Genomic DNA, 14,936 nt, shown 5'->3' with positions numbered 1-14,936 from the left:
GTATGTTTCTTCCCATTCATCATTTTTAAATGAATCAAAATAGAAATCCAGAGTGACTGAGGAAAACCCCTACTACAAGTCATGAATCCATGACCATCTAGTAATGAAAGCAGGCAGAAAAAAAAATACACACACCAAAAAAACCCAATGCAGGTTGTTTGCAGATTTAAATTATATTCAGCACTTTTACTCATAGTTGTTTCAGCTTTCTGGTTCCATATTTCTAGTTTTATTTTTAGTTGGGTGGATTTAAAGTGTCTAAAGGAAGCTTAGTTTAAACTGGCTCCATAGTGAGTAAGACAGTTTTAAATGTGTGTGTGATGTGTGCACAAGAGACAGATGCATGCACACACTGACTTTAGGGGCCCCTCAATGGATTCTAGGGGATCTGGACAGGGTGTGGATTTTTTTAATTGGAGAATTAGGGCCCTGTAGGAGTTGGATTTGGGGGACTAGCTCAGTTTTCATGGATGGCCTTTTACTATCCAGAAAGACTAATTTGCTACTGCTGTTTTTGGCTCCTAGTGTCCTGCACCTCCAACTACAGCTCAGATGTAATGGATGATGTTAGCTGAATTGGACCAGTTCTGGGTTCCCTGATCCTTGCACTTCACCTTGATGGAGTTAGAATAGCAAGGGGGTCTATTGTAACTTCCCCTGGCAGCATAAGATAGAGAGTTTATACCACCAGGGGTTCAGGTATCTTAGACCTTGGCTGTCCCATGCAGTCCCTTCTCACCCTCAGCACATTTCAGTTGTACCCCCCTCCTCCTACTTACATTAGAAATTGTGGAGGCACAGTGGTATAGGAAGTGGATACACCATCTCTGCCAGGTTTGCAGTGGTAGAGATTCCCCCTACACAAGGGGAATTTTTCCAGTTGGAATCTCCAAAGTTCCCTTAGTGCCACATAAAATCAAAGTAAAATAAAGGCCTGGGTATTAATTGTAATTACTTGGTAGGGCCCTCATAAGCTTTGGACAGTTTTTGTTGTTGTTGTCTCTTTGCTGAAACTGAAATACAATGATTTATGCATTGGTGCTGATTAGGATAGACAAATTATTATAGAAATAAAAAAACTGTTTGCTCTTGAATAATGCTTAACTATAAAAACATTGTTTTTCCTTTATTCAAGATATTCAATTCAACATGGAGGCTAAGCCATATTCACTAGAGATATAGATACTGAAATACTTTATGCTGGAACAGGTACTGCAATGTGTCTATAGGTTTTATATCTTGCTTGAATAATTTATATTTAGTTTTATTTACATGTAATACAGTTTGAGAGATGACTGTGTAATAATGGCTAACATGAAAATAATTGGATTTTGATACCAAACACACAACTTTAAAAAAACATTACTTGGAGATTCTTGTTATGATTGATGGCTGGATGCAGTTTTACCTCACTTTTCTGAGAATCTGCTTTCCCCATTTTTTCTTTAAAAAAAAATTCACAATTGTTTCAACATAGTCTATTCAAGCTTTTTCAGTTCAGCATACATCTTTAGTGGAAAACTGGCAGACAACTGAGAGTCTTAAAGTATCACTTTGCAACTTTATGTATAAAACTTCATTTTGCTACCATTACTTAGTTTACTCCTCGGGGAATTCTGCACCACTGAGCATGTGCAGAATTCATGTCTGGTGCAGAATATTTTTTCCTCCTGCAGAAAATACATTCTGCCCAAGAAGTGCTGCAGTTCTGCCTTTCGCCCACCCAAACTTGCTGTGGTTCCGGAACAGTTGGCTGACTGGCAGTAACTGTGGCCTGCCTGTGGAGCCAGGTTAGGAGGCAGAGTGGGGCTCATGGGGTCAGATTGGGGTTCACAAGTCCTAGTGAGGGGGACAGACTAGAGCACAGGCTCAGGAGTTAGTGAGGTGACAACATTGAGCCAGGGGCTGAATGGGAGAGGGTTCCAGAGCCATACAGGGATGGGGGGCAGTGTATGGGATGTCATTTCCATTTCAGTATTAGGCCACCTTTCTTCTTTCTGGCCTGATGTAAAAATTATGCAAAACTTGGACCTGGTTGGGGGTGAGGGAGGGAGAAATGTTGTTTTAAAATATATGGAGATGTTGTAGATCACCTTTCTAGTAAATGGTCTGCCTGGAACACCAATACACTACACTATATACCACCTTCCAATGCTTTCTGGAGTTTCCATAAATTTTACTTAGACAAAGGTTATAAAAGTAACCAAATCCTGGGTCACTTACTCCCACTGAGCAGGAATTTGTAAGAACTGAATAACAGTCGAGAAAGGGCCTCTGAATTTGGCCAAGAGTTTATATAAAAATGGCAGCGTGAAAGCACAGTTCAGTATCTGATGGGGTGGGGTGGGCTGGAAAAAAATCAAGGCTTAAGTGCAGAATTGAGTTGATCAAAAACCTAATTCTTGTGCCAGAGGTGAAAGAGAAGCTTTGTATTTCTTAGCCTTTCTGAAACAATTGCATCAAGATCAAATTGGTTGAGTGAAAATGACTTCACACATATGGTGAAAGAAAATAATTCCTATGACTCTTCAGATGCGTAGAATAGGAGCTCTCTACTTCTGTTGTTTTACACATTTATAGCTAATGCAGAGACCTAAATGTGAAATCGGGGGGCAATGTGAATTTGTGACTCTCTCTGTGGGACCTAGGGTTCATAAACTAATAAAGAGATTACACTCCTTCAGAATATGTATCTTTTTCAACTTTGATAATTATGTGGATAATCTTTCATGTAAGTAATCCAAGTATAAACAAAGCTGGTTGTTAGAAATAAAAATATTAGTATAAAAATTAAATAATAATTTTATGTAAAACACCATGCATGCGAGCCGAGAACACAACAGCAATGGAAATTGCTGATCGGAAATGTGAAAGAAAGTTGTAGTGTTGATTGCTACATGCCATGTAGCATGATTATCAGTGAAGGGAAAGGCAAATAAGATGTCTTTGTCCATGACATGTCATAGCTGGTCATCCCTAGGATTTGTCGGATATGCTCAGTACATACCACATGATGCTGCTTTTTTGAGGTGAATTAAGAGTAATTTAACCTCCCTGTAACAGTAAACAGAGATTCACTCAGGATGGTCGGACAGGGTCAAATGAGGGATTTTATGATTTTTTTGACCTTATTTTGATGCAGCATTTGATAAATCTGAGAACGTCAAATCATGGAGTAATATATAAGATTATCCACTGGGACCTCTGTTTGTCTGCCTTTGTTTATGCTTTGGATAATACAGTATTCACATTTGTTGAGAAGGACAGCATTGGTGGAAGGGATAATAAGAAAACAATTTGCGGTAGCTATAAAAAGGGGAAAAACAAGGTATATTGTACATGGGAAAATCTATGGAAGAAACGCTATATAAGGACAAAACTGGGTGAGGATACTAGAGCTGGGAGGCAAATGACTTTTCCTTTCCATAAGAATGAAATTTTTTTTGAAAAATTTTCCCGTCCTCAGTTGGGAGGAAGTCAAAATCTCAAATTTTGTGAACTGGAAATCTGAGAAATAAATTTCTGATTGTGCCAAATGAAACATTTCATTTTGATGTCAACCTTCTACATTTTATTTTACTATAAAATTAGCTTAAAACTCTAAACAGGCTGTTTTGACCTAAATAAATGGAACGTTTTAGTTTAGAAAATGTCAAAAAGGGACATCTTGACAATTTCAAAACTTAAAAAAAGACTCCAAATGGGAAATGTGTTGAAACAGTTTCTTTCCTACAAAGAGTTTCAGTTTTAATAGGCATTTTTGGACACAGATTTTGTCCAAATGTGATCATGGTCTTCAGGGCCCAAGACAAACATCAGGGCAGATTTGAGTAGGGTGCAAAGTCCACTGCATTTATTGAGGCAGTTTCCCACACCCCATCTTTGGGAAAGGGTTCTATACAACAGTCTTGTTAGGCCTCTCAGGCCTGCCCCAGACAGCACAGGCACACCAATAGTCCTTGGGCGCCGAAGGCTGTCCTAGACAGCCCAAAAAGCTGTTTTTGGGACTACTACTTTGCTTTACTCAAAAAACAAAACAAAAATACCCACTCAATAGTCCTGGTGCAGGCCTACCTTCTTCCACAGGGCTCTAGCAGTCATCAGTCTCTGAAGAGGTTGTGGGCTGGTCTTTTCTTCCAGGAGCAAAGGAGAGAAGGTCTGTTCTCCTCCCTAGTCAGCTAGCTATCGAGCTGCCATCCTCCCCTTTTAACTGCCCCTTCATTACCTGACAGTGAGTGCAGGTGTAGCGGGACAGGGCTGAGTGGGCCCACAGCAGCTCATTGACTGTTGCTGGTTCAGTGTAGGATTGGTATACTCCATCACACTGAAAAAATCTTGACAAGTTCTAGAAAATACCAACTATGCTGGCCTCTGCTAATGTGAGTTTAAAGATAAGCTAGTGCTCTAATACAACCACATCTGTAGCAACTGAATAAACAAACAAAAGTGCATAGAACATGAATATAAAACGCTGTCTTAATAATTTACAGAGACACTCTGAAACCCTTTATTTTGCACTGTTTTTTTGTATAATAGCTCCAAATTGTATACTCCTGTTGTTGTGTATACTTCTTTTTCCCCCCAACTGTGAAGAAATCATTGTAAACCTTTAAAATAATAGCAGATGAATAAATGCTGAGTTACAATGAAATTATATATTCGTAGGAGAGAAGGGGAAGTGGGGACAACATCAAAAAGAGTTGCAAAGTGTTTTGAGTTCATCATTTCACATAAAATATACATCTTTTTGGTTATGCCTTAAAAACAAGTTGTAGTACTGCATCCTGTCAGCAGCACTAGAGTTAAGTGCCTGTCGGGGCTTTCCCTTTAATATCATTGGATCACATTTTCAGTATAATACGTCAGCTGTTTCAGATTGTGTTGGCCTAAATCTTAGCATACAGGTTTATGAGCCTGGATGCAGTTTTCTGTTTAAAAAATTGATTTGTCCTGTTCACTTACTTGCTAAATGGCCAAAAAATGTGCAACTTTCAATATTCCAGTGACTGTTTCCAAACTGGAGATCAATAATATCCTAGTTTAAATATATAATAAAAATTTTGGCCAGGAACTAGTCAATACAGTAGAATCTCAGAGTTATGAACACCCAAGTTACAAATTGACTGGTGAACAATGCACCTCATTTGGAACTGCAAGTATGCAATGAGGCAGCAGCAAAGACAAAAAAATAAAAAAGGCAAATACAGTTCTGTGTTAAATGTAAACTACTAAACAAATAAAGGAAAAGTGTAAAAAAAAGTGACAAGATAAGGAAAGAGTTTATGCTTGTTTTATTTAAATTAAGACCATTAAAAGCAGCATTTTTCTTCTGCATAGTAAAGTTTCAAAGCTGTATAAAATCAATGTTCATTTGTAAACTTTTGAAAGCACAACCATAACATTTTGTTCAGAGTTACCAGAGTTATGAACAACTTTCATGCCTGAGGTGTTTGGAAGTCTGAGGGTCTGCTGTAGTTTGAACTATGCACCTTCTGCAAAAATATTTTAAGGCAACCAAAGATGATATTTTTTAACATACTTGATTAAGGAACTACGTACACATTGTTGGAAAGTTCATTATCCTTCAGCAATATTGATAACTAAATTGAAAGCATGGCTTTTTGAAAGGTCTGTATAAGCCAACATAGGTTTCAGAAATGTTCCTGACTCTGGGTCGATGGGATTTGCACAGTCCTGCATTTCACACTCAGCTCACTTTCAGTGACTCCCCAGGACTTGCCCCCTCATTGTGCTATGGCCAACTAACTTCTTTCACCATTCCACCAGCACAGTCTTCAGGAATAATCCTCAATTCCTACAGGAACTTTGGGGAATATGGTGCATCTGTTTATCCTCTCACTGAAATAAAGCAGCAGGATTGGGGAAACACTTCAGAACATAGGCGCCAACTCCATAGGTGATCTGGGGCTGGAGCACCCATGGAAAAAAAAATGGTGGGTGCTTTGCACCCACCAGTAAAAGTTGTTTGGTGGCTGGGAGAGGTACTTTGGGGAGGGCAGCGAACAGCAGGTGGGCAGTGCCTTGGGGGAGGGGTTGGAGTGGGGCAGGAAGAGACAGAGCAAAGGCAGGGTCTTGACAGAGGGGGCAGAGCGGGGGCAGGGCCTTAGCAGAAGGAGCAGAGTGGGAGCGAAGTCTTGGGGTGGACTATCCCCGGGAAAAAAGAAAACTCAATGCCTATGCTTCAGAGTGTTCCTTAGCTAGTGTATGCTATATCTGAACCCAGCTCAGTAGAGCTGGTGGCTGCAACGGAAGAGAGAAATGCTTCCCTTTTCCCACCGACCTAATGGTGGAAGGGCCAAGAGAGGGCAAAAGGGAGCCACTTCAGCCCCAGGAGAAGCCCAATGGAAGAAGGATCCTCTGAGCAAATATATAAGAGGAGGGTTTCTCAGGGCAAGGAACAAATAGTGTCTGAGGCCGCCAGGCAAATGTGCTAAAAAATGTCTGGTGTACGCTTCTGAGAAGGAACTGTGTAGATGCCAACTCCTGGGACCAAGGTCCATGTGACAGAGTGTACTAGTTATCCAGCAGTGCCACAAACTGGTATCCTTTGGCCTGCTAAACTCAGGGTTGTGAGTGCAATCCTTGAGGGGGCCATTTAGGGAGCTGGGGCAAAAATCTGTCTGGCAATTGGTCCTGTTTTGAGCAGGGGGTTGGACTAGATGATCTCCTGAGATCCCTTCCAACCCTATGATTCTAACTTGCTTCTTTTTGCTTTATGCTTCTCTTAGTGTGTGTTAGGGGTCTCACAACAGTAAATGAAAAGGCAATGTTAAATACCATATGTGGCATTACTGAGACACAGCAAAAACTAGTTCAGTATAGCCCTGCCAAGGGGAAAGGGTGGAGGTACAAGAATCTTCCCAACTTTTCTGCCACATGTATAGGGGCTGGCTACTATTGTAGTTCTTGTATTTTCCTAAGTACAGAACTGTTCTTTCTTAGTGCCCTCTGGGACATTAATCACCCTAAAATGGTTAGGGAGGAAGTAGGATGATGGCCCCATTTCCCCTTCACTATCTGGTCATGCATGGGGACACATGCCTCATCCCCCAAAGCAGAGTAGCAGTGGATGTCTGCCCTATGTGCATCAGGGAGATCTGGGCATCATGCCTTCCATTCCTCTCCCAACACAAAGCTGTGGCTTAGAAGTCACAACAAAGCTTTTATTAGTGTTATTTTAATACAGTTTATTCAGTTTTTGGTGCAAATTGTTATAGTATAATTCCATATTGCTTCCACTAAAACACTGAACTAATTCAGTATGACGATAGTTATTGCTGGTTAATACCAACCTAGTGGATAGCAATTGCTTTGCTTAGTTTAGGGCAGGGGTGGGCAACCTATGGCATGGGTGCCAAAGACGGCACACGAACTGATTTTCAGTGGCACTCACACTGCCTGAGTCTTGGCCACTGGTCTGGGGGGACTCTGCATTTTAATTCAATTTTAAATGAAGCTTCTTAAACATTTTAAAAACCTTATTTAGTTTACATACAACAATAGTATAGTTATATATTATAGACTTAGAGAAAGACCTTCTAAAACATTAACATGTATTACTGGCACGCGAAATCTTAAATCAGAGTGAATAAATAAGACTCAGCACACTGCTTCTGAAAGGTTGCCGAGCCCCGGTTTAGGGCTTGTCTGCATGGCATCGCAAAGTATGCTAGAGAGACGTGATTGGTAAAGTGCACTAACGTGCTGTGCTGTAATTTCACTGTATAGACCCCGTTGATGTGCTCTAAACGGTACCCAGATCACATTAACATAGTCCTGACTACGTTAGTGTGAAGTAGGTACTTTTTTAGAATGCACCATCAGGTCTACATCAGGTGTTAAGAGTGCAACTTTACAAATCATACCCCCTCTAGTGTGCTTTGCTGGCACCATGTAGACAAGCCCTCAGTGGTACTAAACCCCAGAGTAACACCTTTATAAGTACTTTTCACTGATATTAGTGGCTCACTGAGATGCACAGCATACAGTAGGAACATAGGGGAAAATTTAGCCCTGGCCTAAGCGAGTGTGTTTAGACCATACAATATACATGCCTTTTTGTAGGACTTCACTATGATTTAAGACAGATGATGAGTTAATTGTGTAATAACATTTTAATGGAACTGCTATAGCTACAAGAATAATTTAGAATTATATGTGGCCAAGATTTTCAAAGATGAATGCCTAAATTTAGGATCCTAGGGGAAGAATTTCAAAGGCACAAATAGCAGTTAGGCACTTGACTCCCATTGAGTTTGAATGGAAGTTAGCCACCTAGTTGCCACGCGTACCTTTGAAAATTCTCCCCCGGAAGTCCCTCTTTAGGTACCTGAACAAGTGTCCTGATTATCAAAAGTATTGAGCACCCAACAGCTCTGACTGACTTCAGTTGGGAGCTGCATAATGATCAGCAGCACCTATGAAAATCAGGTCATTTTTATTTAGATGCCTAAATGGGGACCTAACTTCAAGCACATATCTTCCCAAATCTTGGCTTATATTTCTAAGGCACTAACCCCATAGTATATGAGCGCCAGAGACATGTTCATGTTCATATTCAGGCAAGATACTTCCATAGATAAACCTCACCTTTTTTGTAGCACATGACTTACAATTCAGCATTTTTAGTTCATTTCTAACACTGTACTTAGTCATAGCAACTGTTGTCATTAACAATAGCTTATCATATTGCTTATTTTGGTGACAAGAGGTTAACTATCCAATAGACATGTTCCATTCTTGCAAGGCATTTTTAAAAAAAAAAATTCAAGACCCCCATGAAACTGCTGAAAACTGTGTAGATGGAAAATGGCACCAAAAATCACTGCCAGGTGTATCTTGAGTGTAGCTACTTTTTCTAGTCCAATTTTTGTATGCAAGGTCATCCTTCTGGTGCTACCTTAGAAACTGGCCTCATCCTATAGAGGACATTGAATGATAACACTGCAAGTCAGCTGACTGCTGTGTCACAGAGCTGCTGCTTTCTACATTATCGCAACTGCCAGAGCTCTTAGTGCTGCAGTTTTCTAGTCGCAGTGCGGCAAAGCAGACGCATAGAACTAGGCACAAAGCAACACAGTTTTTTTATTCTTCAGTCTTTTTTTTTTTTATATGAGAGAAATTTACTTTTGTTCGCATAAGAGCAGACATACAGCTTGGATGTGCACATTGGCTTCAAACTTGGCAGCGTTTTCAGCTGAGCAGCTACTGCTCGGAGCCTGAGACCCAAATTACCTCTGATGAAGAACAACTGGTTTCCCACCTTGTTTACTAATAGTTTTTTATACCACGGTGATATACCTGCAAGAATAGGACAAAGGAGGCGGCACTTCTCACTATCTGACTGGGGCCTTTGCAACCACTTCACTGGTGAAGCTTTCTAAATGAGCCAAGGGTCACATATAATATTGGCATTATAGATCGATTGTAAGAAACTGCAGCAGTTAGAGCAAAGCTCAAACAAGAAACCAGACTCGCTGACCTAAATCAATCCCAGTCCTTCTGGATACAGGGCAGTCGACTAGCATTGACACAACCAGCCATCAAGTGGAGAGTCTCTGGGATTGCAATCTGTGTCAGTTGGAGCCTGTGAGAATGAAACACTCCACTTTCTGTTATCCACTTGCTTCTTTTTTCTCCCTTTCTTTCCCTGTAAGCAGCTATTAATTGTGCTTGGTTTCTAAGTGTATATTTGTGTGGATTAGTCTGTCTGTAGTGCAGTCCTTATCTGCTCTAGTTGGAAATCAGGGCACTAAGTCAGTCTGCTTTAACAGTTGTTTCTTTCTGCGTGATGCTATGCAACTAGAATGGGTTACACTGACAACAAAGGAGGAAGCACAAAGAATCACTTTATCTTCTGGGCTGTTACAGGAACATAACTCTTTTTTTTGATATGCCGCCCTCTTTTTCTTTTCTGCTTTTTTTTAAAAAAATTCATCTAATCGAAGAGCCTAACAGACAATCATCATGGATGTGGTTTTTAATGATTTGGAAAAGACAGCCTGTGGAGACTGTGATTTGAGACAGCAACACATTTAGGTTATTGCCAATTTGAAATACTTGGTTTGTGAAGCAGAGCCCTAAGGGACAAGCTCAGTAACTGAGAGAAAGATCGTAGATAAAGAAATAAAAATGACAAGCGTAATGGAGGTTCTGCAAAAGAGACTGTCAGAGAATCAGTTCATGGATGGCAATTTCACCAGTCTGAAACTGAATAATTCATAGAATGAAATTACCCTGCTTTCACCTTTCCATTTAAACCGGCATGATCTGAATCTCTAATAAATTTTCAAGATAAAGTAAAACGCCAATTTGAATCTAAAGAGCTTTTAAAACCAGATGCTACATTCTGAATCTTTCGATACCTTTCACAATTTTCCTGTGAGAACCGCACTTCATCATGAAGCACCATTACCAGTGAAAATTACTGTGATTACAATAGCAACAATAGAATATCATCAAATGATACCTAATTTTCCTAATTTACTAAGGCTGACAGTGTGGTTTTAATGCCCATCGTGTGTCATCATGTCTGGTATTGGATCAGTATCACACTGGAACAAAAATGTCTTAGTATATGCCTCAATCTTTGCTACTTTTAACTTTGAAAACACAGGAAAATCTATATACAGTGTTAAAATTTTGCATTGTAAGCGTGTTTTAAGGTATGAGTGATTCTTCATGATTTTGTTTAGCTCCTGAGTAGTGGTTGGCATTATGTTACTAATTTGTTTATACCGTATACTTTTGCACAAAGACTGCAGCAAATGATTAACAGTGTGGAGAATCCACACTATGAAAGCAGTAGCAGTGCTTTCATAAATTAAGCCAATATGGGTTTTGTGCCTTATTTGAATGGTTACCTGTTTTCAGGTTAAAAATCCTTTTCTGGAATTGCTGGTCATGGTTGCGTTACTTAAGTATTTGATTTTTAAAATGCACACCATTGCCAATAAAAACAACTGTATGTAGCACTAACAGGATTTTTTCCCCTCTTCAGCAATTAAACTATGATGTGTGTATGCTCTGAAAAATATGTGCTGATCATTGGAAATCTCTTACTGAAAATAACTTATTTTAACAAGCTGGGAAACACAGTGCTTCTGAATCTGCTCTCATTACGCCTTGAGAAGCTGTTCTGGTAACAAACCTTCACTTGGGAACTGGCCATAATTTTGTACAGCGGGATGCATGACTTCTGAAACAATAGGTAGCATTTATACAGTATGTCGGTTCCTACAGTTAGTATACAGGAGAGTATTTTAACATGTATTTTGAGATAGAGTCCTTATCATTTAATAGTAGAGTGGGAGAGAGGCACAGAAGTTTAGAAATATGCATTCTTTATGGAGGCAGTTGTGGGGTTTTTGGTATGTGTTTGAGTTATATACCTCAGTTTTGTTTTTCATTCCACCATCACGTCTATTTTATCTTCAAAAGATATTTTCAAATGGAAAGAAGGTAAGTATTTCTATCTAATTTCATTTGGGGAAAAATGCACTTTTCTATTGTCGGTTTATATAGACAATTAGTATCTCTGTACATACTGTACAAAATATCCTCAGTACCTGTTTTTAATAAAACTAAATAAAGTAGATTTTAAAATAAAAATTGGTGTTCTTTAGTCAAAGTACATTTTTTAAAAATTGCTACACAAGACAAAAGACTTCTTTTTTTTTTACATTGAATGTTTGCTCTTAAATATTATTTAATAAGGATTTACTAGATTTCATTATGAATGTTCTTAAAACTTTGCATGGTACCATTCTGGATTTTAAGATACTGCGTCGTCCTACACTGTGTTATATCTCTGAATTTTCAGTATAGGAGTTCAGTCTGTGTTCATACTATGTGTAGAAGTGGCAGAAGGTTTTGCAGTTTGTGCTATGGTAACAAAGGGCTTTGGAAAGGCACTAAATATGCTTATGAAAAAGGTTTAGGATTTTTAATATTCAGTAACTGTGATTTAGCAAACAGTTTTTCCTGGGCAGCAGATTCTTTAGCTGCTAAACTATCAGGAATTAATTAGTGTAATCAGTGATGTGAAAATCTATTTTGTGTTCTTCACTTTTAAAGTGGTATTCAGAAATTAACAAAGAAAGGGCTTTGTACAATGCAAAGACTGCTACTCTTTTGGTGAAAGTGTGAAAACTATGCTATGCTACCTTGGTAATAAGAGGCAAAATATTCAAACTAAACTTTTTTGTGAGGGAATTAAAATAAGTATATTTTAGATGTGAGCTGCTTTATAACAGATATTTTACATTTCTATGCATCTTAAAGATATAATAGATAATGTAACAATTAGTATAGAATATGAATTTTTCATACTGGAACATAAATAATTTTTGAAAAATTCCATACAAAGATGGGTGAGCACTGATATTAGTATTACAGTTGACTACTGGTAGTCCGTTGAGCCCATGTTCATCACAGTGGTGATGGTCTGTATAGAGTTGGTCGGTCACATGGTGCTAGCTGTCCTCATTTCCAGCTACAAAACAGTGTTAAAAGATAAGAAACTGTATTTTTAGCAATGTCTTAATTTGGTCCCCTAAATTTGTATGGTCTGATCCAAAGCCTATGGAAGTCAGCTAGAAGAATCCCATTGAATTCCATGAGCTTTGGATCAGGCCCTTATTAACAATAAACGTGACTCGGATCCTCTTTGAATGGTCCCATCTTTAATCTGCCAATTGATTCCTTCTGTGGCTCTAAATCTACCTCATGCTTCAAAATAAGCGGTGCTGGTACCTGATCCAGTCTAATATTACCTTTTTAATGTAAGCATCTGCTGTAGTTGCCACAAGGTTGCTATGAGATGGCCAGTAGGAGGGGAGGTGGTCTTTGAGACATTGCTATAAGCACCTTATGAAAATGTTTGAGAACACTGCAAGTAAGCTATACATTTAGGACTGCTGTATATTTAAAAATAAGCAGCACTGTCATGTGCCTCTAAATCTACTGCTGATTGTAAATGAGGGTGAGGGAGAGAGACAAATTCAAACATTTTAAAAAATTAGATAAATGTTGGCATTGTTATATTATGAAAAATTGTTAAAAATATAACTATATAGTCATATAGCAATGGTAACTATAGCAATAATATTTGTATGGTTGTATAAGCAATTAATAAAATGCAGCCAAAACTGAAGTATGCTGACATAGAGTAATATAATGACTGGAAGTTAGCTAATGTAACGCCAATATTTAAAAAGGGCTCTAGAGGTGATCCCAGCAATTACAGACCGGTAAGTCTAACGTCGGTACTGGGCAAATTAGTTGAAACAATAGTTTAGAATAAAATTGTCAGACATAGATAGAAGAACATAACTTGTGGGCAAAAGTCAACATGGTTTCTGTAAAGGGAAATCGTGTCTTACTAATCTATTAGAGTTCTTTGAAGGGATCAACAAACGTGGACAAGGGGGATCCAGTGGACACAGTGTGCTTAGATTTCTAGAAAGCCTTTGACAAGGTCCCTCACCAAAGGCTCTTACGTAAATTAAGTTGTCGTGGGATAAGAGGGAAGATCCTTTCATGGATTGAGAACTGGTTAAAAGACAGGGAACAAAGGGTAGGAATAAATGGTAAATTTTCAGAATGGAGAGGGGTAACTAGTGGTGTTCCCAAAGGGTCAGTTTTAGGACCAATCCTATTCAACTTATTCATAAATGATCTGGAGAAAGGGGTAAACAGTGAGGTGGCAAAGTTTGCAGATGATACTAAACTGCTCAAGATAGTTAAGACCAAAACAGACTGTGAAGAACTTCAAAAAGATCTCACAAAACTAAATGATTGGGCAACAAAATGGCAAATGAAATTTAATGTGGATAAATGTAAAGTAATGCACATTGGAAAAAATAACCCCAACTATACATACAATATGATGGGGGCTAATTTAGCTATAACTAATCAGGAAAAAGATCTTGGCGTCATCGTGGATAGTTCTTTGAAGATATCCACGCAGTGTCCAGCGGCAGTCAAAAAAGCAAACAGGATGTTCGGAATCATTCAAAGAGAACAAGACAGAGAATATCGTATTGCCCTTATATTAATCCATGGTACACCCACATCTTGAATACTGCGCACAGATGTGGTCTCCTCATCTCAAAAAAGTTATATTGGCATTAGAAAAAGCTCAGAAAAGGGCAACTAAAATGATTAGGGGTTTGGAAAGGGTCCCATATGAGGAGAGATTAAAGAGGCTAGGACTTTTCAGCCTGGAAAAGAGGAGACTAGGGGGATAGGGTAGAGGTATATAAAATCACAAGTGGTGTGGAGAGAGTGAATAAGGAAAAGTTATTTACTTGTTCCCATAACATAAGAACTAGAGGTCACCAAATGAAATTAATGGGCAGCAGGTTTAAAACAAATAAAAGGAAGTTCTTCACACAGCGCACACTTAACCTGTGGAACCCCATGTCTGAGGAGGTTGTGAAGGCTAGGACTATAACAGGGTTTAAAAGAGAACTAGATAAATTCATGGAGGTTAAGTCCATTAATGGCTATTAGCCAGGATGGGTAAGGAATGGTGTCTCTAGCCTCTGTTTGTCAGAAGGTGGAGATGGATGGCAAGAGAGAGATCACTTGATCATTCATTACCTGTTAGATTCACTCCCTCTGGGGCACCTGGCATTGGCCACTGTTGGTAGACAGGATACTGGGCTGGATGGATCTTTGGTCTGACCCAGTTTGGCTGTTCTTATATTCTTATAACTACACATAATAAAATAAATGGTACAATCTACAAAGTTAAATTTTTTAACTAAAAACTAATATAGTATAACTAATATTATACTATAATATGGATTAGCTCTGGCTTTGTATTTATTATTCCTTTGCAATGATGTACTATTACATACAATTATATCTTCAATATGGGCAAAATACAGTCCCAGTCACTTTTGCACATG

The 14,936-nt window shown here is 38.8% G+C and overlaps 1 long non-coding RNA gene across 3 annotated transcripts in view; it reads left to right on the top strand.

The window, feature by feature from the left end:
• The window catches only part of LOC127045795 (uncharacterized), a 64,058-nt gene that overhangs the window by 26,662 nt on the left and 22,460 nt on the right, over positions 1-14,936 (top strand). For 2 of the 3 annotated variants that reach the window (XR_007772821.1, XR_007772823.1), the window contains exon 1: positions 9,068-10,685. The exons of the other annotated variant lie outside the window; for it this stretch is intronic. This is a non-coding gene — a long non-coding RNA (uncharacterized LOC127045795). Of the gene's footprint in view, positions 1-9,067; positions 10,686-14,936 lie in introns of those variants that run through there. 3 annotated transcript variants of the gene reach the window in all.

Source organism: Gopherus flavomarginatus, chromosome 2, assembly GCF_025201925.1.
Source record: "Gopherus flavomarginatus isolate rGopFla2 chromosome 2, rGopFla2.mat.asm, whole genome shotgun sequence".
NCBI lineage: Eukaryota > Metazoa > Chordata > Testudines > Testudinidae > Gopherus > Gopherus flavomarginatus.
Note: the sequence above shows the minus strand (reverse complement) of the source record. Positions and strands in the feature narration are given on the sequence as shown.